This window comes from Syngnathus leptorhynchus, chromosome 3 (assembly GCF_054491065.1).
Source record: "Syngnathus leptorhynchus isolate UIUO chromosome 3, UIUO_Slep, whole genome shotgun sequence".
Classification (NCBI taxonomy): Eukaryota; Metazoa; Chordata; class Actinopteri; order Syngnathiformes; family Syngnathidae; genus Syngnathus; species Syngnathus leptorhynchus.
In genome coordinates this window covers 8,327,724-8,354,217 of record NC_141197.1, presented here as the reverse complement: position 1 = coordinate 8,354,217, position 26,494 = coordinate 8,327,724, and the positions used below count along the sequence as shown (strand labels likewise).

The 26,494-nt window shown below is 39.0% G+C and overlaps 2 protein-coding genes across 2 annotated transcripts in view; one reads left to right on the top strand and one right to left on the bottom strand.

The window, feature by feature from the left end:
* The window catches only part of fshb (follicle stimulating hormone subunit beta), a 65,259-nt gene that overhangs the window by 10,780 nt on the left and 27,985 nt on the right, over nucleotides 1-26,494 (bottom strand). The window lies entirely within an intron of this gene.
* kcna4 (potassium voltage-gated channel, shaker-related subfamily, member 4) overlaps nucleotides 1-26,494 on the top strand; it is a 34,369-nt gene that overhangs the window by 4,744 nt on the left and 3,131 nt on the right. The window lies entirely within an intron of this gene.

The window sequence follows — 26,494 nt, the reverse complement described above, 5'->3', positions numbered from 1 at the left end:
TTTCTCCTAAGCAAGCACTGAAGCAAGATGACGATAATAATGAGAAGAATGCAAGAAAAGATGAAAAAAAATACATCATTTATAAATTTAAAAAAAGTGTGTGATTAAAAAAAGATTAAGCATTTCCCTAATAGCCCTCCAATTTTTTTTAATTAGAGACCATGGAGAATCTGTCAGTGCAGTAACCTGACCAATTAAACGTGAAGATGAGCACTGTGTAAAGTTATACCCAGCAAGGGTTGGTGCTTACACCTCATTAAAAATGTGAAACTTTGCTTGACCGCCTAAAGGTGTTTCCTGAACCGCACGTTTCACTGAGACCAGCCAAAAGCACCACTGAGCAATAACGACAGTAAAAGAAGTCAAGTCAAAACCTTTCTTCACAATAACATGTTCTATGTCCAGTCTTAACGCGCTATTGTAATTTATATTTGTGGAATACAAATGAAGCTGGAAAAGCCACCCAATTTTACCCATCTCCAAAGAATGCCATTTTGCCATCTACTGCCACTTGCTCAGGGCTCGGGTAACAAATGCCACAGCTCACCAATTTGCTGGGTTTGGTCATGTGGCGTTTGCAAACTGAGCCCTGAGGCACTGCTTATTTGATTGCACGCCCACCGGCACATCTGGCAATTTGGTGAGAAAAATCCTAAAACCTGGTCTAAGGTGTGGTGCAGGTTATGTAACTTCACTGTGGTGAATTTAAGATAAGCCCAGGCAGATAGATTCTGAACTCAACAGACACGTGTGGTGGTTGTCATTGTATTTCATTCACAAGTATGACATCACTGTGGGACAATCCCACAAAATCATCGTACGAATCAATTAGTTAGTCAAGTCAAGTCTTCTGTCTGACTTGACTTGACTTGAATCAATTAGTTGAACAAAATATCATTGTTAAAATATTTTAATAGCATCCTCTTGATCGTGTAGCGGAGCTATAGGTGGGAACCATGGTTTGATGCACAAATTGACAATAAAGCGGACTTTGACTTTGACTTTTGATTTTGAAATGATCTCAAATTCATGAATGACATATAATAACCACCAGAGTGCGGAAACTGCACCTGGATTAAGTTCAGCAAAATAGCGTTACACCACAACGTAGACCTACAGTCACCTGGTCTAAAGTCTAGTCTCACTTCTGTCACCAAATTATTTACCTGAATAATAATTCAGTACTTGCAGCCCATACACACAGATGCGTGTCGTACAAAACGCCCTCAGTGAGTTTAATTGCAGTATGCCAAATACCCAAATAGAGCTGCCCCTGCACAAAAATATATGTGCTATTTATTTGTTCATATGAAAATAGAGACCATAAAGTCGCTAAGCGGGAATCAATCCCATGCTGGCTGCATGAAAATTGGTTGTGTACCACTCATCCACCACAATTGAGCAATCCACTTTGAGAGGGAAATGCATTTTCTGGGCATTTCATTTCATCCCATACCTTTTAATTAAATTCATGGGCAATGCTTTTAAGAATTGTTGACCTTTCAAATAGTTGTTAAAAGCATGATTCAAGAAAAAAAAGTTTTTTTGAGTACCTTTTTAAATCTTTTAGTCTACACATTTACAGGAAGGCCACTTTTACATGAGCCAATACTATGTTTAATGTCATGTACATTTGCACTCAATGTTGAAAAACAACAACAACAACAAACCAATATGTAGTTTGACAACTCCCTGCAGCACATTTACAACCATAAAAAATTACAAGTGCAACACAAGGACCCGAACAATGCACCTTGTCACTCAGCTCTCATCAACACGAAATCACTGCGGCAGCATGTAATTACTTTTTGCACTGTGTTTATATTCTCACAAGAACTATTCATACACAATATTTTCATTCGAAACCAAACACGGGAACAGCCCCAGCCTTACTGGCCCATGGCCATCTTCACTTTGTGCCTCACACTTAGTACTTACGTAATGTAGCTTATGGCAATAGGCACAATCCAAAATATTTTTCAAGCAAAGTGAGTGGGGTCAGGCATATTCTTAGTGCTGCGCTGCTGAGCCGAGTGTGAAAACAGCTTGTATCATTTCGAGCCACACAACAAAGCTGAATGGTTTTGATAGTGTCACATGCGTGGACAGTGTTTGCTGTGCAGATTTAGACCATATGGCCCGGGCCATGTGACAAACGGAGTTATTTATGCCAATTTCTCAGAAGTTTTCCCACGCCGGTCAGAGGACATCCAAGGTTGCCAGAAAGTTTGTGTTACATTTCATGCCATTCATGGTAATGTTAAAAACGGAGTTGATCATCACTACTACTCGGTTAATAGTTAAAACCAAACCTTACACATGCTCAGACCACATCTAACATCGACACGCAGGGAAGACAGCTTGTCCACTGTAGCTTTATTCATAAATACACCCTCTGAATAATTGTATGTATTCTATTTTTTTAAATCATCCCTCTGGGTGGCACAGCTATGGGCACACAAGAACGATAAGGCATGGGTGGGCAAACTTAAAGGGAATGAAAGAAGGCGTTTTGATTGGCCATAAATGAAGTCGTGAACACTCCCACAGCAGTGCAGCCCTCCCTCTCGTGTTCATCTGCAAAATTATCAACACGGTCTTAGCATGGTGATGCACTAGTTAACGTGTCTGCCTCACCGCACAAAGCTCGTGGGTTCGATTCCACCTCCGGCCTGTGTGGAGTTTGCATGTTCTCCCCATGCCTCCGGGGGTTTTCTCAGAGTACTCTGGTTTCCTCCCGGATTCCAGAAACATGCATGGGAGGTAAATTGGGTACTCTAAATTGTCCTTTGGTGTGTGAGTATGAATGTGAGGATTGTCTACAAGAGCCCTGCGATTAGCTGGCGGCCAGTTCAGGGTGTCCCCCACCTACAGCCCAAAGACCGCTGGGATAGGCTCCAGCATGCCCGCGACCCTCGTGAGGATAAGCCGTTCAGAAAATGGATGGTTGGACGGTCTTATACACCCTTTGCAAAGTTGCGCAGGATTTATGCTGGTCACGAAAAGAGAACCTTTAGTCATTTCAGCGTGAAATGCACACATCCCTGGAGCTTTAACATACCGTGTCCTGCCACTGATCATGGACCTTACTAAAATATTACAACTTATTTGCCTGGCAGCACTGTGTGGTTAGCACATCTGCCTCACAGTAGAGAGGTTCCCAACTTCAATCTTATCTCAGGCTCTCCTGGGTGGAGTTTGTATGTTCTCTTTGTACTTAAGGGGGTTTTTGGTTGTTCCTCCCCAAATTCCAAAAACATGCAATGGTTAAGCCCAAGCTTAAAATTGCCTATATGTGTAAATGGTTTAAAATGCGCGGCTCGTTCGGTATATGCATAACTTACTACCACATTCGACAAAACGTGTTAAAGCACTTCTTCCTCGCTCAGGCAAATGGTGAAGGGGACCGTGACTTGACACCAATGGCAAGTTTAAACCTCGTCATGTCATCTAGTCACCTTTTTAATACATCACCACAGACCCTCAGATGACAAGAGCTGATGTTTAAGCTTCATTCCTGCTTACGTGATGATTTACATCTATTTAACATTTGACCAAAGTGTGGATTGGCTGGCAACCAGTCCAGGGTGTGAACCAATTACTGCTCAAAGTCTGCTGTCATAGGCTCCAGTTCACCTGTGATCCTAATGAAGAGAATTGGTATAAAAAAGGAATGGATGCATACTATGTCCTACGATGTGACTATCACAGTTTACAACTACAGTATAAGTTTATTTTAACTACAGTGGCTGTGATACAGTTGGCTTTCTGAAACTGTAATCACTTATTGTACAAAACAACTGGCAAATTTTGCTGACAACCAGCGCTGAAAGTCCGCACTGACCCCGCTGACAAATGGCCCATTTAACTGTTGAGGAAAACAGTCATACCTGCAGCCAAAAACCTGCTCAGGGACATTGGGGGCTCGCGTCTGTCACCACACCACAGCACATCCAAGCACATTTACGGTTATGAGTCAATATCACGAAAGCGCACCTTTGAGATTTGACCATTTCACAGCCCCCACAAAAAAATGAAGTTTTCTATTCAACTTTATATAACATTTTATTAAGAAGATAAGAAACCTACTAGTCAATCTCCAAACTGTTTTATAAATAAACTGTAAGAAGTCAAGGTTTGTGCAAGCAACAAAATATGTAAAAGTGTGGAATTTTCCAGCTAATGTTAAGCGTTTACAATAATGAGCACATTAAAACTTTACTACATGATTAATTTCTCAAGCTGCTTCACAGATAAATTCAAAGTTCACCATGACAAGGTTGAACATGTGAGCCTTGACACTATCCTACTGCACCTATGATGAAAATGACAAAATATGAACGTAAATATTTATTATATTATAACTATTTACTCTTTCAGCTTCCAATGAAGGGAAATAAAAAGCTGGTCGCAATGTCACATGTGGAGCACTAGTTTGAGAGAAAACAAATATTTCCTTCGTTTGACTCCACCAAAACCAGATAAAAACGAAAAACGTATAAGCACCTGTATAATGGAATTATGGTCAGGGGCATGTACTGCATTTGTACTGCCCCAAATTCTACCGTAATCATAATTAACAGAGTCCTAACAGAGGCTAATGTTACATTAGTAAAGTTTAATGACATGACTCTTTGATTTGCTCTACGTTAATCTTACCTTATTTCAGGTACTTAGTGGCTTCACACTGGCCGTTCTCATTTTTAGAGCAAGATCCGTATTACAAGGATTACATGCCACAGTCTCCGCTTTGCGTTTCGGATTGAAGTGCCACCACATTTATCTCAATTTACCGCATTCTCAATATGTGACATAAGCATGCTGAGTCACTTATGGCCGCTCGCAGTTTTGTTTTTCAATATGGGGAGCGAAACGCACATTTAGACTCGCAAATTTCAACGACAACCTGATTATTTTGAACCCTGTAGTGATCTTAACTCTTATAATCTAGTCTTATTTGTATTGAGCTTTTCTAGAGGCACTGTACACCAAATTATTGATGGTTGAAGCTGTGCTCAGAATTTTTAGCACGTAGTGCCAACAACATTAGCATGCAGGTGACAGTCACACGACATCCTTCACCTGCACAAATGTGCTTCTTAATCAGATAAAACATTGAGAGAAAGGAATTGACTGTTGGCCATGAGGGAAGCCTGATGAAACTGAAGGTGGATGAAAATGAACCATCCTAGACTTGTTTTGAGAGACAGTTGTTCGATTCCCATTTTCTTTTGATGTTAGGGAAGTCACTTTAGGAATAAAAAAAATAAAAACTTGTTTGCTCTGAATTGGTGATGGTGTTGCTCGGATATTAGCAATGTTGTTTGGTCATAGTACTAAGGTTGTTCACACGCATTCACCCAAAGTAGAAGTTATCCAGTCATTGAATCCTCATTTGGTCCTGATGCTAGGGATCAGTATGTGACTGAAGCAATTACCCAGTTCATAATCAATTAATTAATCAGTTGTTGGACTCGACCTCGTACTTCCCTTGAATCTCAATTCCTCAGTTTATCAAAACTTTGTTGAAACAGTTTGGGGACAAACCTTTTCTGTTCCAACATGCCCCAGTGCACAAAACAAAGTACAAATTTGACCTCTACTCGATCAAACATACCTTAGGGATGAACTAAAACTGCGATGGTGAGCAGATCTATATGCAGTTCAAACATAAGCCTACAAAACGACAGAAAACCCAACCTACACACACACACACACACACACACACACACACACACACACACACACACACACACACACACACACACACACACACACACACACACACAATTCATCCCAAAACAGCAGAAGATATTGAGAATATTTTCGTGGCACTAATTTTATGACTAAATTGAATATTTTTTTCTTCAACAATGTCATTTGGTGAATGTGCTGGTAATGTCTCATTTGCCCTAAATAGCCACTGAGGCTGATGTAACACGACCACAAGGGCAAATAATAATCTGTGAAAATGATTGCTTTCGAGATGCATTTTGATTGCTTGTGATTGGGACCATGTGTGCAAGTGAGTGTTGTGAAAAAGACCCACTGACCTTTTTAGATTTTTACGTTTTCACTGCTGCAGAGCCATTAAAGAATGAATGATTATGATTTAGTGGATTTGATTAGACTCTAATCAGACATACTCTTGAAAGCATCACAATGCCTCAGAAGATTGTAGAATATTTTTCAGAATTACTCATGGATGATCTGATATGGCTCACTGATCAAATCTTTTGCTTGGAGGTAACCAAAGCAACCCGGCAAGAAAACGGAACAAAATGTCAAAAAGCTGGAAAGTCTCATTAGAGAGTCTTGCTATTCCATTAATCAGGCCTGATGAAGGTTTGCCAGTGGACATTCCCAGCAGTTATCCTCATGGAAGTATTTGAGCTGTTTGAAGCTTTCTCATCTCTTGTGGGACTAACTCAGTTTAACCCTGCGTTAGAGTCTTCTCAGTCAATCCATGTCTAAATATCAGCAAAAAGCACATTTAAAGACAATGAAAAAAAAAAAGAATATACGCAGAATACGCATGCTGTTTCAAACATGCTTTTACAAAATACTGCTGCTCAGGTGTTAGTATTAATTTAATATGCTGTGCAGTATTGTTATGTTGAAATGGTGTACGGCTGCTGTGCTGTTTTGATTAGAAACGGCTCTCAGTATGATGGATTGCAGTGTGTGTACATTTTAGTGCTCGTTGTTTTACATACAGCATATTAAATCATCCAACAGTGAACGTGGTCTTCAGCTTGTACACCGACCAATCACAGCGACCAATCACCAAAAAAACAGCACATAGCATAACGCAGTGGAGTTCAGTAGCAGAAACAACATCAGCTCACAAACACCTTTAATTAAAACACAACATTCCAATGATAATGAAGAGAAGATTTGTTGGAGACAATTTCACACGGTTTCTTTGTTGTATGTTCCGATAATGAGGAGGTTAGTGTGGTCATGAAGTGCTCTTGCTGTCTCAGTAAATTGCTTTTGTGAGATAAGGAATTCAAGTGCTCTTACATACAGGGGAATAAACTAAAATAAGAGCAATAATATATCTTTGTTTTATTCGGCCTCTCAAAATCAATTCCCATTGTAAACTGCAAGATTACCATAAAACAGTCAGTGGGTGTTTAAAAATGCCCATTAACTGCTCCAGGGTAACTTTTGGATTGCGTCTGGCCATTGAGAATTTAATAAACATTATTTGTCACCTCCCATTACCACTGCTAACTCAATGCTCAAAGCTCTTTGTGACAAGAGCAGTTATTAAAGCACGCTGGGAATTACAAGCCCAGTGTAATTTTACACCATCTTGTAGCTACTGGGTAGTTAAGCAATGTTATTCTATTGAAAGGAAGCAACCTGAGTCATTTCTCCTCTTCTCCGTCCCCTCTTTCCAAGCGGCTGCATTAATCTGACAATTTCCCCAGCTTTACTATGTTACTTCATCCTAGACGTGTACATTGCACTGCTAATTAAACATATGCCTTGGGTGTCGTGTTGCCCAAACTCCAACAGAGAAATTATCTGCTTAAATGCCTTCTATGATGTAATGGGTTGGGCTTCAAATGCTGTAGTTTGAACAGTATATTGTTGTTCTGACGTTTACATCACTGACAGGAAAATATCCATGGCAAATGCAATATTGCATAAATTATAGATTTACTGTATGTCAGTACACATACTCAAAAACTGGATTAGTTACACTGTCACACACAGACACTTTTGTTAACGGGTACCTGAAAATACCGGACTTCTCAGAACCCACCCCCATCGTTGCCACAAACAAATAAAATGTCATAGTACTGCTATTTTCTTTATTAAAAAAAAAAGAGTAAAGGAAGTGCTTCTCTGTCTCCTTTATACTGAAGATGAGCGTTTGACTCCTGATGGAGTTACAGTATCCCAAATTTTTCAGAGTGTATTTTGGACTCGCTAAAGGACGCTTTCAAAAAGTGTTACAAAATAAAAACATCCATCCATTCATTCATACACAATAATTTCAATAATGTTAATCCAGTGCTTTAAGTAAAAAAAAAACAAAACAAGTGCTTGTACTTTCCTTATTCAACTGTTGCCAGGCAAATTTGTCAGTGGCTAACAGCAGATCAGAAAATTAATTGATTACTAATTATATAATAGATTATACACAATAAATACATAAATCCGAATGCATTTGCCTCCCCGCTAACGCCGGAGACTTCTTACGTAAACACCTGCAGCTTTATAGAAACAGTGTTAAGTGTTTCATCTTGATATTTATCTGTTTCCCACTGTGTTAAATCATAGTTCGCAATTTTTTTTCAGAGACAATATTATATGAATCTCGTACATTTTTAGTAATAACACAGTTAAAAGTAATTTCAGCAAATTTGTTGTTGAGGAATGTCTAACAGGAAGTCCTTCACATTCATCACCCAAGATGTAGCTCTCAGTTTCAGAAAGATTAAGGATCCCTGTGACAGTGTGACAACCACAAATACCTTCAGCAATCTCTAATAAATCCCTTTTGAAGAATGTCATGCCATTCCACAGCAAAATATGACCAGGCTGGTCAAGAAGAGGGCGACAGGCAATTGTGGTTTCCACACGTTTCTGAGGTACCTAACGGTGCAAAATGACACATATAGTTTTTTTTTTTACTTATTAGTGTGGGAGGAGGCAATCATCCAGTCCTCAAAGCAACTAAAACCCAAGAGCGCCACGACTGCCATTATGCTACAATTGCGCCACTACCCGCACATTTAGCTGTTTGTCATTGCACTGAAGCACCATCCACACATGTTGGAAAAGTGACAGCAATATAATATAACTTCAATTGGTGTTATTAAAAGGGCAAAAAAAACGACTGAACCAAGTTTTCGGAGTTTAGATCTAATCAAACTTATGATGAGCCACAATTGCTGTCTCATTGGATTTATCTAATGCATTGTTCTGGATAATGTCTCTTGTTCTTTTTCTATTAAAGTCAATGAGGGTTGAGAAGTGTATTATAACATTTTGTCCAAGAAAAAAAGTACCTCCCCAATAACACTTGCTCGAGGTTAGAAGATAAATGGAAACTATTACATTTTTGTTGGAAAAGTATGACATGGGGTCACATTTGACTATTTTGTGTAACGGGTGACTTTAAATACACAGTACGATAGGCCCTCAACAGCTGCCGTTTATTTTGTGGCCAAAGTATTCCTTCATTTTGTGTTTTGGTTGGGTCGGCTTGTGGAAAGCGGTACCGGTCTCCATGTCAACGCTACACAGAAAGCAAGTCATTCATTGGTAGGGAAATTGTTCATCTCTATGATTTAGCTATATAAGAATTTGTTACATTTTGCTTCATTGGTGTATTTGTTATTTTATTAGTCCAGGACTGGAATCTTTATTTAGCATTTTACACATTCTCTACCACAAGCTCATATCACTGAATTTGATTATAATTAAGGACAACACACTTGATTGCCGACACAAATGTGAAACAAAAAATTACAATGAAACTGGATAAAGGAGCAATATTACTAATATATGATTCGTAGGCTTTTTTTTTTTTTTAAATGTTTTTACCTATTTGAACTAGTTGCACAAGATGACACTTATTTCCAAGGTAAGGGCATGCTGCCCTTCCCAAAATAGTAAGAGGATTGACCTGTACATCATCCCCCATAGTATCTGATGAAGACTACCAGTAAAAAAAAAAAAAATCCTCTTTAGCCTCCAAACCTTTCTCTCAATTGCAGCTGCATGATGACAACGTGTCCTCAATGTCACTGTACATGCTGGAACACTGTCCATCAACACTTTGACCAGGGGTTTTCACCTGGGGACCACCATTATAATCAAGAAGCAACTCGGGGTCCACTGCTTTGGCGTAACATTATTTTATTATGCTCTAACGGATGATGAGGCTATTTATTTGCATCTGTATGTCTATTTTAGGAATCTCAGCTACATTGAAATCATTTGTATATTATTCACAAACTTATCTGGAAAATAAATCAATTTTACGTGACAATTATTTTCCATCTCCATTTTGTGGACCACCTGCAATACCGCTTGGACCACTAGAGAACCGCAGGCCACCAGTTGACAATCCCTGATTATGGTGAATCGTAATTGTACAACCTGTCTTAGAGATGGAGAACTCACAGAAATCAAAGTATACCGTAATTTTTTCTTGACGACAGTTTGACTGCTATTGCTGCTAAATGCTGATAGGTAATGTGTGGTTATGTAAGTGTCACATGCGCAGTCAACATCTATTACAGTCATATGGCCTCAGGTTTCAGCCATGTTCTAGACAAGGTCGCTGTAGAAATGGGAGACACAGATCCAACATGAGCCTGGTCTCCTTATGCAAACTTGAGCTGGACTCTCTAAGGTGAAGACGTCCTCGGTTTTCTCTTCACGTGTTGGAAAATGGCCGCCATGACTAGACCTCCACAGACCTTGTCTCCCACTTGTTCTCTGCTCCCCTGCTTTGGAGTGACGAGATGCTTTTATGTGGAGTGACTAATGCTTGCTCTAAAGGGCCTCGGGTGTATCTCGCTGTGTGTGCATGCGCGCGCATTTATTTGTGCACGAGGACGCGGTCCTCGACCAATCGGCATGCCGAGACTTGACTATCTTCCATGAAGATGACTCACTTTCATGGGCAGTCAAGACTGAGATCCCCACACACACACACACACACACACACACACACACACACACACACACACACACACACACACACACACACACACACACACACACACACACACACACACACACACACACACACACACACACACACACACACACTTCATCTCGATCCATGCAAAATGCTTTGATTTGTAATTGTGCACAGGAGTTGCTGTGAATCTTAACACTATAGTGCCAATTCACATGTATGTAAAGACTGGACGCTGACGCTATGAGCCCTACAGCCAGAACAGGAGGTCAGGGGTCAGACTGATGCAGAAGCATTGCCATAAACAATAACATTTGCTGTGACTAGTTTACACTTGAACGGTCAAGATGTATTGTGGGGCTTTTGCCCACTTATGATGATGAGCGGGAGGAAGCAGAGTAGAAATGCTAGGAATTCTGGTGGGAAATGGATTGTTTGTAAAAAGCTGCACATTGTGAGATAAGGTTGTGATATGTGCTTTGCTTGTCTCACAAGTCAGATTTATAGCGAGATTAGTGAGTGAAATATTTGTCAAAGAGAATTTCTCATGTGTTTCTTTGTATGTTTGCTTCTTCCTGTTATGATTAGACAGTGAAAAGGGGATTCAGACCATATAGAGTCTCTAAAACATCTATTTAATGTACACTTTGGATGGAATACTCACCTAATAGCAAGAAAATAGGAATTATCTGAATATTATTAGTATCCAAAGTAAGAGCGTTTCCAAATGTATTCATGCGACAAAACTCATAATTTGATATTGCTTTTTAACAAATCACATGTTCAGGTGTGGTCCTATATCGTGAGCGCTTTTTTTCTAGCATCGATGAAACCGTCGGGGTTTTGAATGTTTCTCTCACGAGTCACAATTAACAATCCAGAACTAATGGTGAGCTTTTTCTAAAGTTTCCAAATAGGGTTCTTTCTGTAACTCTACAATCAAATATTAACTGCTGCAACTGGGAAAAGCATTTATTCCAGTTGTTATTCCAAGTTAAGTTTGACATTTAGCCAACGACAACAATGTAGAACAAGATCAGGATTAAGAATGTAGCAATGGTGGCCTTCACTCGAAGCTCACTTGTGCTTGCCAACTTTGCTTACACATCCTCGTTTTCAGCAAATACTCTAAATGGGACAAGCCACACTGCTTGACTGTGTCCCTCTGCGCTGCTGCTTCGCTCCCCACTTGTACACACATCCTCCCACTGGCTCCCACAATTTACTTTATTTCTTTGACTGCGGCGGAAAGCTTTTAATTATTCATGCTCCAATAGTTCTCCTTCAGATCGTTTGTTATCTTGCCCTTCTGCCCCTTGTCTCTTTCTGCCAATTCTATGATTCCATCCTATTAATTTCTAGTATTGTGCTCTTTTTGGTTATGTAAGTCAACAATGTTAATGTTGCTTGTCTCTCACACTATTTTGCCTGTCAATAAAAACACGTGTGGGCCAAAGTCATCTTTTAAAACGGACTTATGTTTCGATAAATGAAAACATAAAGTATTTTTTTCATTGGCGGTGAATGGCTTAGAAAGCAACTTTTCACTGACATGGAGAAATGACATCGTTTAGTTTGGTCCTTATCCCACATTGCCAATACAAACCAGGCTTGTTAAAAAGGTCCATTTTTTATGTTAGTGGTTGACCTTACTAATGCAATGACATCTTATTTCAAAATAAATCTGGAAAAATTGAAACCGTTTTTGGCTTTTCTCACATTGTAGGCCCACCTCTGAGGTTAGAAAACATCCTTGCATCCATTCAAGGGACTTTGTAGTTTCCTTTTTGTTGGTCCAGCCCATGTTGCTATTTTGGAAAACTGTCACTGGTAGTCTGCTGGATTATGGAAAGAAAAACCACACCATCCTCTTTTAGGATTTTTGTTTTACTTGTTAGGCCACTAACAGTAAATCCATTCTCCATCCAGCCAACTCCTGGCTTTATGCAATCATGAGGTTTTTTTTTTTTGCCTCTTCGTTAGACCGACTTGGCAGGGTAAAATTGCTGCCTCAGCACTGATGGAAAGTTCCATATAACTACATAGCGAACAAATGGCTGATTTGTAAACGTTTGCCTCAGCTTTAGTATCGCATTGTGTGAGGCATAAATCTTCCGCACGTACCAAAATGATGGGAAACTGGATGGATAGAGAATAATTAGAAGACAAGAATACTAAAAGAGCTATTTTAATTATGCATAAGGCTTGTCAACTGCTGCCTTCTGTTTCATCATTGTTAAATGGTAGAAAATCATATTTTTCATCTTTAAGTACACAAGACCTGCAATTTTGGGTATCACCCGAGGGCTTTCATCCAAAATCAAATGTTATGGGCTCCAATTTCACCTGTGACCCAAAGCGGCTAGGAAACAGATGGATGGACGTGCACAAGTGTGACTCACCACTTAAATTTCCCACCAAAAATAGCCTAATTAAATTTACTCTGGCACAAAGTAGATACCGTCAAATCTTTTTCGGCTTTCTCATTCGATAATGGAATTTTGCCTTTCTGAAAGTGTGCCGAAATAAAAGCATTACATCACTTGTTTAAAGGAGTGGTACTGATTTGGCTGTGAAGGACAAAGCAGATTAGCTGTCATTCAAATTAAAATTTGCATCACTCACATTATAAACTGACCTCGCAATGCGCGACCATCAAATCAAAGGAATTATTATGTAATTAGCAGGCAACAGGGTTGCAGCCTGCGGCTATTTTGTTAATAACGGACCACACCGTGAATTGGTCGTCAGTCAGTCACAAAAAGAGACATACAAGCAAAGACAACATTGCGGTCCAGTTTGCCAGCATTTTATATTCACACAGCTGGAATTGCAGAGACCGAAGAGATCCAGTTTGCGTATCTAAGAAGAAGTGATGGAGTGAAAAAACAAAGTAATAACTTGCAAAATTGCTCATTACAAATGCATAAATGCAAAAGCAAAATCCAGTTTGCAATTGACAGCATTTTGGAGAGTTGGCCAAAGAATGGGATTTTGTGCATCATAATATTTGAGGATTTAAAATTTTCAGTTATGACAACGAATGTAGTAATGCTTTAATTCATGTTTGAATCTTTTGTGTTTCCGAGAACTGTGGTGAGTTGACCATCAGTTCATGAAAACACATTTTATAAAGTCTATTTACAATAAGCTTGAATAAAAGGTGAGGTGAATAAATGAGTAAGTGGGTGTCCATGAATGAAAAGCTACAATATGAGTTAATGTGAATGAAAGAACAAGCTCATTATCAAAGACAAGACAAATGTATATAGATATACAATGTATCCAGAAAAACTTTGTACATTTGATTGTGAAAACTTTTTTTTTTTTTTTAAAGGTGCATTCACAAATCATTAACATTTACTTAATTGTTGAATCAAAGTCTTGATTTAATACTGGATAAAATACTCTGACCTACAAATACTTCCTGGGCTTGTCCATGTTACAATCCTAAGACGAAATTCTACGAATGTAAATAAAAAAATAAAAAACAAATACCTGCATGTTATAAAAGCCGAGATCTTTTGAAAGAATTTAATAATGTTGACTCCTCTTCCCTCTGGTGCAGTGTGAGGAAAGACTTACTCTGAGCCATCCCTTTTTTTTTTTTTTCTTTGTCTCTGTGGGTTTCCTGTGAGCTAATTGGAACCCTCTCCCATGTGTCCCTGCTGAAAAAATGCATGTTTGTGGTTAAAAATAGGTACAGCATTTCCTGCACTGACTCGCTGGTTACTGCATTTCAGAGCCATATCATTCATGGAAGTGACATTTTGATCACAACACTTTTTGTACTATTCAAATCCAAAAAGTCACAACTAGTGTTAGAACTTCTGGAAACTTACTGTCTGTCAACATGTGTTTGTAGCAGTTGTCATAATTGCTTTATTCTTTCACCCGTAAATCATTGCAATGTCAAATGACATAATGTGGCGATTAAGAAGCCAATCAGCCGATTTAGCAAGCCACGTGTGAGATGATTTTGTCTCTTTGTCTCTGTTCTTGAACAGACAAAAAGGAATCAAAGGAAAGTCCTGAATAAATGTGTGACGGAACAATGACTTCAGATGTGTTTCATGCATGGTAGAGTGAAGCAATTAACAGCTAATCAAGTTGTGCTGACTAAAATCGAATCAAAAATGCTGAGTAGGCTAAATTTAAGATCGACTGTGTATGAAGATGTCAGAAGAAAAGTATTCTCGCTGATGTGACTGTTATAATAATGTCTAGTATTTGATTGACTGTGTTATAATATTCTGCAGGTTTAAAGCTTAGTAAATGATGACCTCATGACAGTTGAATAGTTAATTAAAAAAACGTGCAAATCCATGCATGTGATAAATGCAAGGTCATATGTTTTGTTAGATACTAAATCAGTGAAAGCGACAGAGTGTCAAGATTGGTCAGTTTTGTTTTTTTTCCCAATTTATGATTGTGAAAATGTGCTCCCTGTGCACCCTGCCTCCATCCTGCCTGTCACCCTTGATCAATTGCTTCCATTTAATGTTGTTCGAGGGTTACGTTCCCATTTATTATGTTGAAAATTTTCCTCAAGCAAAGATGAATATTTCATTTCCTTTTATGGAGAAGGCAATCTCAAAAAGGACTTAATGATTGGCTGCATACAGCATACTGAAATGTAATGCTTGAATAACACTGAAATTATCGAATGTCTCTATCATACTGATACATATTTATTGACCAAAATAAGTGGTCCTTTCTTAAGAGGCAACTTAGATAGATGCTGATGTTTTTTTTTTTAATTTATGGAGACAAGCCATCATGATCTTCAATATTGGATTAGACAAAACATTGACGCGAGTTGAAGTCAAGCAGCTACTCGCTTATAAAATCTGATGTATGGAGCAGTGAGCATGGTGAGTTTTTTTCTCCGCAATAATTTACATTAAATGAGAGAAGCTACTTTCATTTGAAATAACTCTGCAAGAGTAGTACAGTGGTGCCTTTACAGACGAGCGAGTGGACTTTTGAGTTTTTCCCAAGTATAGGTGTCATCAGATTTTGTACTTCGACTATCACCAAATATGTCAAATGGTGCCTGTGGATTCAACTTCAATCATGTAAACAGTAATTTGACAGATTTCTTTCAAAAATGTATTCTTGCTGTTCACTGCCACTCTTGGTTGTAGTTGACTGTCAAACTAAGCATACAAAAGAGGATTACTGTACAAGTTGTGTTTTGAAAAAAGCCTCATAGCTTTGCCATTTAGTTTAATGCTAACAAGCAATGTCAAATGCCATCAGACACGGGCTAACAAATTGCATTGGTATCCTGGTGTTAAGACCTTATAAGGGTTTTTAGTTTCATATGAGTATTTATCCACATTGCTTTAGATACATTTTAAATGACATCACAATCTCAATTGAGTTGTGCATCTTTCCGAAGAGGACTTCATTACTGCCCTTTGCCATGTTCCCAAAGTCAGAGTGGAGAAGCGCCACGTAATGACAAATGTTTGAGGTAAACATAATCATCACCATGGCAACAAAAACTGGAATCTAAGATAGGAGCTATTTTCCAATTGAAAACTCTACCACGACTAGTGACTGTGAGTAGATGAAAAAAAACATTTTGGAGACTCTCTTAGCTGAGAAGGAACAGTTTTTCTACCAATTTAATGACAGAGATGCAAAATAATAAGAATGCTTCCCTCTGTGGCAAAGTCTAATGTGCTTTGCGGCACCATAACATTGCGCTTTGAGAACTTGGCTGCCGTACTACACAGTGTGACTACGTAACAGCTGGGGAGTTGCGTTTAAGGCACAGTGGTGGTCTGAATTATGCATTATGCTGTGAATGTTACACCATGTCGTTTTCATTTAAATGCAGCTACTCTGCTGTAGAACAGGAAACAGGAAGACAATATAGTTCTGTATGCTGATATCTTCCAGTACCTCTCGTCATTTTAATGTGGTTGTTTATAAGTTATATTTTGGTTGACTTCATATACTTTGGTGTGTAGATTGCTGTAGTTTGTAGATTTTAAAACCTATGATTTATCCAGATACCATTTATGACTCTTTATTCTTGCAGATTCTTGATTCCGTTTGAGACAGAATGTCTTATGAAATGACCATGATGAGTTATGCAGCCATAACCATGGCTCATGTCCCTTTATGAGACCATCATTGGGATACTTTTTCATAGTCCATTTTGTGCCTTTTAGTGAAACATTTAAAACTTTTGTGAGTTTTTGTCATTGTATATCTTTTATTAGTACCACCATTATTATTATTGTGCTGATTGGTTGGGGGGGGGCACATGGTTAGTTCTTTTTAATGAGGTGTGCAAGGTTCCTTTTGAACTCTCAGTTTGGAAATATGGTTCCTTGCCAGCTTAAGTTAACCTATTGCTAAATATGATTCTTTTTCAAATAATACCTGATTAGGTTTTTGAGTTTGTTTTTGCTGTAAACTTTAAGAGCTGTGCATGTGTTGGACCGCTTATGTCTGTCCTGAACCTGAACCCAACTCTTGCGCTTTGAGTCATGCATATGAGTCTACATTTTGCTTTGTGATAATACTGTTGCTTTGAGCGGCTTATACACTGTCAGTTATTATTAGCCAGTGTAGTTTATTTCTAACTGAGTGCTTCACAGCAAAAGTCAAACATGATCTCAAAGTTTGCATCACAGGCAAGCACCTGAGTGTAGATAACACAACTTGACCGAGCAAGTCCTATCGCTTTGTTTTTGAGACGATAATCGTTGTTTGTACATGTACTTTCAAGTGCCCCGATGTGGATATCACGCTTTCAAATCAATTTAACACTTGTGAAAAATAACATTTATACATGCTCATAACGTTTTTCGTGTACTTTTGCGGTAGTTCGGTTTTACAATTATATGTTGTTCAGTTAGTTGATCTTGTTATTCAAGATTCAAGAAGATTCAATTGTTATTGTATCTAAGATTCCAGAGTCGTATCTGATTTTTTTAATTGCTTTCCCATACCACAATAAATCAGATATAAAGGAACGAAAGACAATGGCACTGAGACATGCTGTTTAGTGTTCACCTTGGCCCTTGTTTGTCTTGTCCTTTCAACTTTGTAAAAACACTTATGGAGAACAATAAATCTTATCTCAATTGAAAGAATCACATTTGAGCCTAGAATGAGATTAAATGACAATCAGGGAAACTGGCCCGCAATCAGTAGTCCTCCTTACATTGTGATTAACCTCAACTGTCTAATCAAGCAATATCCAAGGACAAAGAAAACCTATTTAGTCAACCTTTTCAGCTCTTTGAAAAGACTTTTGCGTCACCTGCCTTCCTCACTATAATCTTACGTTAATTATGTCCAAATGCTTAACTGCATTCCAAATGCTTAAAGGAGGCTTCATTTCACCCATAGTTCAGCTGAAAACAACCTCAGTGGCATTTAAGAAAGGAATCATCTCTATGCTGGATTCACATCAATTATAAATAGGTATTCATGTTTCAGGCCACTGCAGACAAAACGGGATGGACATGACACAGCACTGAGGAACAAGATGGGCAAACGTGACAATGATTTCCGTGGAAGCCAGATTTTTAAGATGTCAAAAACACGCAGTTACGCTTTGAATGAGAAACCAAGTCGGCTGTAGTAAAGTGGAAAGAATGCAACACAACATGACATTACATAAGGGCACAACTTGGAGGAGGTCACAAACTGCTGCCCTGCGTTTGTTTCATCTGCAAAAAGCATTGACAGAATGTGTCAGACCTTGATCAGAATGTGTGAAACGTGAAGGACCCATCAGAAGGTGATGGGAGAGGAGGGACCGCAATGGTATCCAGGTGTAGATGTTGGGTTGAACCTTTACGCGCCTTTGAGCTTCTGGAACTCTGCAGGCCTTTAGCCTCACAGCCTGTCAGATATATTGTGCCAAACTGAAAGGAAACCTAGCAAGATGTGAATATAGAGAAAAAAATCGCTACACTGGAATGAAAAGAGGGCCCGCAGTCTTATCCAAACACTAATTTTTACTTTGCAAACAGTACATGTTGCACTTATAGTATAGTAATAATAAATAAAAGTACACTGTGTACTTCATCCCTTCTTTTTTTACAGGGAAATAAGTCAGAAAACATTGAGACCCCCATATGGAAGTTCTCATTTTTTGTTCACGATTGTAAATGAACGTTTGTTTATTTCTGCCATTTTAAAAGAGTCTTTTGAAAATGAGCCCGATTAACACACATATTTATGATATGCCACCATACAGACATGCATTTGGAAACTGAACTGCCAACTTCCTCTTGTTGTTGTCGCAATTAGGTGAGGCACCTTAAAATAACTCAAAATGTGCTCGCCAGAGATATTTGTTCCTGTTAGAAGGGGAGGCCCTTCACAACGCCTTCTGGTGACCCACTGTCGCCTCACGTTTCTCCTTGTCTCTGTTCAGTGCTGTGCAACAATCTGCCTGCCTGCCAGCTACTGTCAATCAAACCAGATACCGACACGCTAACTGCTCAGACAAAGAGAAGAATTTGGGGATATTTGGTTTAAAATTACAAACCTTTTTCCAGAACAAATTTTGAACATTTCTGTTCAGAGTTATATGATTAATTAATTTCAGCAGAGCCATGGAAACCTCATTGTTTATTCCTAAAATGGAAGTGTTGTCAGACTAAAACTTGTCTCGGTGATTTCAGAGAGAAGCCCTCCCTTCAGAGAAAAAAAATAGAAATGGCTGTGGAAAATCAAGTGTAATCTCTAAATAGAGTGTGTGTGTGTGTGTGTGTGTGTGTGTGTGTGTGTGTGTGTGTGTGTGTGTGTGTGTGTGTGTGTGTGTGTGTGTCTTTTACTGCAAATTAAAAAAAATATGGCTGTAGAAAGGAAACTCTCATAAGAAATGCTTATGAAAAAAATTAAGAAAAACAACAACCATCCATTATTTTGCTCCACCACTTTCCATATAGAAGCTGGCACCATCCCATCTGCGATAATGAGGCCTGGGCTGCTCACCATTCAATGAAAAACACACCTTATTTGTGTGTAGTTACATTTTACCTGAAAGATACTGGGCAGCACAGTGATGCACTAGTTAGTTCTTCCTCACAGTTCAGAGGTGCAGGGCTCCAGCCTTCCTGTGTGGTTTGCATGTTCTCCCCGTGCCTGTGTGGGTCTCCTTCAGGTACTTGGGTTTCCTCCCACATTCCAAAAACATGCATGTTAGGCCGACAGATCACTCCAAATTGCCCGTAGATATGATTGTGAGTGCAAATGGTTGTCGATATATTGGTGTCCTGTGATTGGCTGACGACCCATTTCAGAGTATGCCCTCTCTGCTGCCATAAGACAGTTGAGATAGCTACGACCCTCATGAGGAGAAGTGGTGCTCATAGAGAGCGCCCACAAAAACATGTAGAAGTTGCAAAACTCCAACACAGAAAAACCCAGAGGCCCAGATTAAAACTCAAAACATTCTTGCTGTGAGGCAGCAGCAATAACCAATATGCAACTGTGCTGCCTGAAGACTGACAGTAAAATGAAAATATTCGACACTATAAAATCTCTGCTTGATAGTTGTACAGCGTGATCATCTCGATTCATTGCTCTGCCAGGAGGCTTTTTCAGTCGCAGATTGCAAAATTGGCTCCACTTGAAAAAAAAATTACACTCTGGCTCTCTCTCATTAGTTGTATGATTGATAGTGATCTGTAAAGGTAAAATTGGTACAGTACAAAATGTGCATATCTATTTACATTCTGTAGGGGGGTGCACTTAGCACTTAGGGAGGACGTTTTAAAGTCCAAATTATTTTTTTCTAATTAAATGGGAAAAAAAAAACATAATAGCCTCTGATAACAAGCAGGATTTGGCCTGTGATTGGACATATGTTTTTGTCAATCACATCCTTTGCAGTCAATAAGAAAAGTTGTAAGTTGAAGTTGAAAAGTAAGAAAATTGAAAACTTGTGCCACCTTGACATACAAAAAAAAAAACAACAGCTCTTCATTGCTGTTTTGGCCAAATTTGATCAAACTGCTTGGATGCGAAACACAAGGGCAGATCACTCTTCTGTTATAGTCCTAGTTTAACTGTTTAGCAGGATGTTTGTAAATGTGCTTGATTTGTCCTCTTAGAATGCTGACTTTTGTTTTCATTTTTCAACTGGCCTTAGTTTGAAGCTTGATTGACCAAAAACTAATCGATTCTAAATCAGTCATATTTTCAAATAGTAAATATTTGTAGTCTATGGATTTTGCTCATTCATAAGACTTAGACAAATGGTGTAACAAGACAGTGTATTGAATTGATTTTATGCTCAGTTGCCTGTGTCACCCTGCAGGCTTGAATTGTTTGGAAACCGTTCTTAAGCTTTAGGCCTTTGCAATAGATGTGCACGATATACACAAACAAAATATAATAGCTCACAATGGGGTTTGTGTCCTTTGGCTAACTCAAGCAGGGATGCCAAACCACAGAAGAGATTATCATGATACAATATCCATCTGTCCAAACATCCATTTGTCCATCCATCCATCCATCCATCCATCCATCCATCCATCCATCCATCCATCCATCCATCCATCCATCCATCCATCCATCCATCCATCCTGAGTGTTGCGTGTCCCATTTGACTCTAGGCGAGAGGCGAGGCATGCCCTGGACTGGTCATCAACCATTCACAAGTAATAAATTAACCGTTAATTAGCATGTGCTATTTCCACCATAAATGACATGTCTGTCTTGAAATTGGTATTACTGCAATCTAATTCATTTGTTACATAAGGATTCCCCTTCCTTGTCATTTGAATATCGCTAGTGTTTTAGCTGTGGCGTAATCTGTATTTTGTGATAGCTGATAGTGACTTTTGTGTCGTGTTTTATGCGATTGATGACGTCTTAATACGAACTGCTATATGTCACCTGCTGCAATAAAACTGATCAAGGATGTTATTAGAAACAGGCCACATCGTTTAGACCGAGAGAAGGGATTGACAAGACCTTTGTGTTGCTTCTTCTAAAAAGCTTCCCCAAAAATCTGATTGCTTTTGAGAATTGGATTTGTGATTTGTCTCATCCTGCATTTCGCATTAGCAGCAAATAAATGGAGAAATCTCTTGACTCACAGCCTTAAGTGTTTTACTCATTATGATTTCTTCCCTTCCTGGTAAGTGGATGTAAATAATGGTGTGATTGAAAAGACAGGAGATGCTGCTGGGATTTTGGGGGAAAAATTAATTCTGCTGTTTAACACGTCTCAACACTCTGCAGGGGAAACATGTCATAGAATGCAATGAAATATTAAGGCAGGGCTTTTCTGTCACTTGCATTACATTACATTACATTACATTACGGAAACACATCATTTTACAACCGTCTTATTGTCTTACTGTTATTGTTTGAATTATGCTTTTTGATCTTTAAGAGTGGGTCATGAATGCAGGTAATGTCTCTGAAATAAGATGTGTGTTATGATTGTGTATGAGTCCCTTATTATAAGCATATAATGGAGTCCTCTGCATAATTTTTTTATGTTGTTGGTGTTGTCTATGCATGACTCTGGAAAAATAGAGGTTGAGTGGGCAATAACCGTACGTCCTGTCGCATAAAGTCACACTCCGGACACATGCCAAAACACATTGCTGAAAAGTGCAGCTGGATATGCCATCTGTAATAAATGAAATCATGTTTTGGCAAAGTCACTTTAAAAGTGAGCATTATGAATGCACATTTGACCACCCCTATATGTCAAATGCTTTTGGGCAAAGTGTACATTTTAGAGGGTTATTTCAAATTAAAGTTTCCAAATAATGCACCTACACTAGTTTATTGACTGGCAACTGTGGACAATTTGACCTCTCGCTTTGCTCAAGTAAATATGATCTTCTTTTATTGCTTTGTAATATTAGCGGATTCCAAAGTGTAACCCTAACCCTAACCCTATTTTCAAATTTAAGATAAGAATGTCAATTCTCTTTCCCAACTCTAACATGCACATATGGCAGTATAAGCATGAGCCACTGTAGCATGATGTTTGGGTTTGCATCCTGCTTTACCACTGTATCCAGATGGTGTACTTCTTCATAGCCACATGGCGTCCTCCCAACAGAAGGTCCGGCAGGGTTAGAAAGTGTGGGCATTGGTCGACAACTAAAAGATGGGCCATTTTGTTCGGGCAGCAGATAGTGATGGATGTGTAATTGTGCAATGAATAGTTTAAACTGCTCGGGTGCATTTTATGGCCATCGTCATGACCTTTGCGTTGAACTCTACTTCTTTAATATTCATAAGAACATGACTCTCTCAGTCCTTGACACAAATGGACTGTTTGATAGAGTTCATCTTACATAAAAGCACACTGGACACTTGCTGAGCTTCACACGATTGAAAAAAATAAATAAAAAAAATACAAACGAAACTCTGGTGGTGCATTGTGTGTGAAATGTATGGTAAACTATGCAATAGGAATACAGGCTGGGGATAGAAGTACAGAGTGACCAACAGGGTTACAGAGGTGCATTTAAATTTGTTGTCAGTGCTTTCACTTTCGGAAAGATGTGATGAATGTACCATCAGTGCGAGTCAATATGAACAAAAGCAACAATCTGCATCCTGTAAGTGATTCTATTGGGTTGAAAGAAGTGGCCCTCATAGCAATCAATGTCTGGAAACAAAATTACTGGAGTGCCAAGCTAAGTAGCATTCTTTTCAAAGCCATATAATAATCCAAACAATATTTTCTTTGTCAATATTTTCCATATGTGCTGCAGACATTACTGTACATTTTTATAATATACTTCATTCGATTTTGTATTCTTGTTCGTTCTTGTAGGGAAAATACATCAAGAGATCAGTCTTAAGTTTGACATTTTACTCTTGAATCGCTTCGCTCTGTCAGCAAGTTATCAGCCTGAAAGATGAGATTAGAACTGCTGTCTGATTTGATCAATGTCATAGTAAAGAAGAAAAAGATTTATAGATTATTTGTCTGATGGCATGGAAGTAATTGGTACTAACCTACTTTTCAGCTGCTTCTCCTATCTGGTTTCATGTAGCATGCCATGTACGCTGCTTACGTAAGGCCCAACAGTACCTTTTAGAGAATCTCTCCATCAATGACAACAAAGGAAGCATCACCTTTTGCTGTATTCCTCGTACTTTGCTCATAAAGCAACATTTCTTTGGAGCTTTTTTTTTTTACCATTCCTGGCTTCAGTGACATCCAAACAACATTCCCTCCTTTTGACATTTTGCCATTCATGCGCACAACACGTGATACTCAATGAGGCCAGCATACATGGATGCAGCAACAGGACTTATTTGAGTATGGTGCGCAGTCATGCACCATTCTGCCTAAATCAACAATAACCGTTTAGCAGATGTGCAAGTTTTTTCCGCTAAAAGTGCTGACACCCAGGTTGGTGGCCGATTTTTTTTTGTGTCGCTGCATCCACGCCGATGCGGGTCAGAGTATTTATAGTGTGAATGGTGTGTTCATCTAATTTGGTGTATGTGTGAGTGACTGGGAAACACACAGTGGATGTGAGAGCCCTGCAGGAGCGTGAGGCAAGAAGCAGCAAGAAGCAGAAAATCCCCACCGCCTTTGGATTAGTGTCAGCAAGCGGGAAGCCAGGCATCATGTGCATGTGCACTCTCCAGTCAGTCGTGTGCTTCTCGGTCTTGGAAAGCCTTCATTTGTGAGGAAATTAATCGAAAATTTCACTTAGATCTGTGGTGATTAGCCAGAAACCTACACATTCTTTTTCTTTTTGACGATTCCATCTGTTGATGTTAGTCATTTGATGGGATTAAAACGGAAGATTCATGACACGCCTGCTCAAGGTTAGAACGTTTTGATGATGAGCGCATGTGGTAAAAATCACTTGATGGGATTATTGAACTTCCTGCAACATTTCCCACAGTTGACCACTGACAGTCAGATAAGCCGTCAAACACCGTTTCAGCACGGCACACTCGGCGTCCTATAATACACAGTCCTAATACCATCTAAGACCGCCACTAAGGCTTTCCGACAGGTGACGTGCCTGTGAAGCTCTTCTCGTAGCTTTGATGGAGGTTGTTTCAGCTGCTCCTGGCACCCAGATCACATAATTGTTGATGAAAGTATTAACATGAACGCTCGCGTCTCAAAGGAGAGTCTCCAGGGAAGGTGAGCTCAAGTGCAATCTGTCATCATATATATATTCAACAACCAAAACACTAGTTTCATCTTCTGCTTAAACATACTGATCTCTTTTGCTGACGTCCTTCGGCTCAATTAATCCAATTTATTTGCAGTTGTATCATGAAACCTACTAAACCTGTCCTGTAAAATAACTGGAAGATCCATAAACACTCAATAGAACCTGACAAATGAATTTCCTCACTCGTTTGACACCCAATGACAATTCTTTCATGCCTATACCCATTTGCCAGGAGTGCATTGTTCATAGGCCATGACATGTCACATGTGCTGACGAACACCAAAACAACTGAGACAGATTGCTCGCTCTACTTCTAGTTTAAAGTTATCTCGAAACGGAACCATATTTGTAGTCATACAAAAGTTGCCTGAATCTGTGCACTAGCAGGCCCGTATGAATTGGATAACAGCATTTTTAATTTAGGTTGTGCAAAATGGTCAGTCGGCACTCATCTTTTCTCCTACAAGATCTAGGGGGATACAATTTCTCTAACGGATAAAAGAATTGCAATGTGACCTACCCATGTGACAACAAGCCCCAGTATCCCGTAGATGTAAAAACCACCATGTTTAGACCTTTTCCATTTTTTGGTTACAAACCAAGAAATCAGCTTTGTATGCAGTGGCAGGGTGAAGTAAGCACATTTTAGTGTTGCGCACTATTTTGAGAGAAGTGTTACACATAAAAAAAAAAAGTATGATGTCACAGTTGCAATGAGCTAAGAGAGCTATGTAAAAGTTAAAAGTGCAGAAAATGTACATATGCATAGACTGTCAGTTATGTCATCAGAGAATATCAGTGCTTCCAAACAGTAACCACAGTGATAGTAGCTGTAGTGTTATTGCTTGTGATCACACAGATCGCCATCATTAGCAAAGACGGCAAACGTTCTTACACTTTGTAGTCCTCCTCTGAAGATTTTTATATACTTATGTATAAAATGACTCCGGTAAAAAAAATTTTACAAAAAATTAACCAGATTTTACATCTGAGTACACACACATGCACTCTCTATGAAAATAGAGCATGTAATCTTATGACAAGATTTTGTTTACGCTTAGATCATCACAGCAATTCAAACAGAGGTCAATGTTCCGCAATAACAATGACGTGCAGCACTGAATCATGACTGCATTGCTACACAATACCAGTCAGTTAGTTGCCCACGGAGATGTGCGCGGAGGAGGAAACGTGCTCTTTATCTAGTGGATGTCTTGTCAAGAAAATTCAACATATTGCTCTGAGAAAGGAATAAAAGGATTTAAAGTAGTGTCTTTAACCTTCTGGGTTTTTAAATCATCGGGAAGGGCACAAAACATTCACATGACGATTACTATATTTTCAACCTTCAGAAATTTAAGCAATGTTTTCCTTGTTATGATATGCATTTCCAGTTAGCTCAAATCTACATGCTTCTTTAAAGATATGTGACTTTCAAGGGATTCCTCATTGCAGTTGAAATGATCTATCACTGAAACTTCATGGCGCCACTAATGAGTGGCAGCTCTCTCATCTCTGGACTAGATTATTGCGTCTTTGGGGAGAAATGTCGCATAGTGCACACATGCAAATAGGTGATAATACTAATCCAAAACACGGTGCTCCAACTCTATGGGCTGACCCTAATCCTGTTTAACATCTTGCAGAATGGCGAGAAGTC